A 2175-nucleotide genomic window follows, 5' to 3' on the forward strand; every position below is an offset into this window, starting at 1 on the left:
ACTGCTCTCCTACACTATCTTCTCTCAGCTCCTGGGACAGAGCCTTGCACATCCTCTTCCTGTGACCCTCAGGAGGCTGACTCTTCCTTTGGGACTTCAGCCAGAGGGCCCACTGCAGGCTTAGCAGGACAAGCCCCCTTCCCATTAGCCTCCAGCTGGGCCCCTCGTTTGTTTCCTCCCTAGTACTTCCCTGGTTTGTCCTTAGTCAACTGTGGACTTCTGCTGGCCTCCCACTTTACTGAGCAGCTAGTCTGTGGGAGCACTGACTCCACTGTGGGACCACACAGTGGCCAGCAAGGCAAATCCTCTGCCTGCGGAGCTCACGTTCTGCTCAGGGAAGGTGGACTGCAGGGAGAAATTGAGTCCCCTAAAGGACAGAGCAGTGGGGTGCGATGGGACTGCCAATCAGGTGAAGGCCGGGTTCAGCGCCACCAGGCAGGGGCCAGCTCAGGGGCTGTGTGAACAGAGCAAGGAAGCAGGTTTTATTCAGACCCTGGCGGACACCTGCTCAATGGTGTGCTGGACCTGACTGACATCTAAGAAAACCATACTGGGGCGGCAGTGGAGGTTCAGGTGAAGAGAGCACAGAGGGAGTGTTGGAGAAGTTGAGAGAGAGTTTGGTTCAGGATGTATGAGGATTTTGAACGTGGATCCAAGAGGATTTCCTGTCTCCCCGTCAAGAGGCACTGTGGGATAAGCAACAGGCTGCTAACCATAAGTTCAACCTGCTCCCCCCCTCCTATGGCTCTGTGGGAGAAAGATGAGGATGTCTACTCTAAGGTGACCAGATTTTAACATTGGTAAAGCGGAACAAAAGTGGGACACCATTGATAAAACTCATATCTTGGGGAAATAGTCACATGGCAGCCGAAAACCATATACCCTAGCTTGTCGTGCATTCTTTCAAAAAATCAGGACTTTTTAAAAACGCCACGGGATGCAAGACAAATTGTTAAAAATCGGGACTGTCCCGCCAAAAGCGGGACGTCTGGTCACCTTAGTCTACTCTCACAAGGATTTGTAGTGTTGGAAACGTTACATAGGGTCACTGTGAGTTGGAATCAACAGGACGGCAGTGGGTTTGGGGGGATTTCCTCAAGAGCTGACACTGTGGTCAGGGACAGGGTCTGTGCTGGTCACTGGCACAACGTCGGTGCCTGGCACACATGCATATTTGTCCAATGAAGGAATGGACAGACCATAAGCCCTTCCGCATTTGTCCCCAGTGACTTGTGAAACCAGACATGGTTTTACCAGTCGTGAGCCCCTGGGAGACAGCTAGTGAAGCACCCATCGGGTGTGCAAGCAAGTCAGCTCCTCCCTCCTTCCAGCTGAAGCCTGTGCCGTATCCTAGCGAATGGGACAGATGGGGAGGAACACAGTGCCTACTGTGAAAACATTTGGGCTATCCCCTTTCCTCCCCAAAGCCCCCAGACACCCCTGTGCTTCCCATCCCTGCAGTCTCTGCCTAAGACACTGCCTCTTGGTGGAGCTGCCTGCAACAACTTAGCCACCCAGTGGGCAGGCTGGGCTGTGGCCCAGCAGCACCAACAAAGAGGCTTCAAAGGACAGCCACCAGCAGCAGGGCCCTCACCAGCCTGGGGAGGTGAGAAGTCAGCAGAACAAAGAGCTCAGCTGTTCCAGCTGAGTGAGCTCATTCTCTCAGTCACCTTCTCACCGAGGGGGGGCCGGGGGAGGGGGGAGGGATCCTCAGCCCTCAGGTGGGGGAATCTGTGAACACAGCATTGGCTGGTTTTCAGGGTTAAGGATCTGAGCATCACCACCCACAGAAGCAGGTCCAGGTGAAGAATCCAGACCCTGGAGCTGACCGCACAGCATGCCCTCCTGCCATTTCTATGAAGCAGGGAGAGATGGGCTAAGCCTGAGCCCAGTTTCCAGCCCCATTCACATGGACCAAGTGGACCCCCACTTAGGACCCTCTATCCCCCCAGCAGAGTCTGGGCCAAGGTGGGCACCTGTTAGATACATTTCCTGGAATCATGTTGCCTTTCCCTTCTCAGGGTAGTAGAAGGAGGCTCCTAGCTTAGGACCTGCGCAATGTACATAACGATCTTGGGAGAACGGACTGCTCTTTGATACACAGACTAAGAGTAAAGACTAATAATTAGTACTCATATGGAGCTGCTGTTACACACACACACACACACACACACA

At 53.7% G+C, this 2175-nt stretch overlaps 1 protein-coding gene across 7 annotated transcripts in view; it reads right to left on the bottom strand.

Moving 5' to 3' along the window:
• RAPGEF1 (Rap guanine nucleotide exchange factor 1) overlaps positions 1-2175 on the bottom strand; it is a 136090-nt gene that overhangs the window by 40150 nt on the left and 93765 nt on the right. The window lies entirely within an intron of this gene.

Source organism: Echinops telfairi, unplaced genomic scaffold, assembly GCF_000313985.2.
Source record: "Echinops telfairi isolate 266 unplaced genomic scaffold, ASM31398v2 ScPeMD7_22;HRSCAF=79, whole genome shotgun sequence".
Classification (NCBI taxonomy): Eukaryota; Metazoa; Chordata; class Mammalia; order Afrosoricida; family Tenrecidae; genus Echinops; species Echinops telfairi.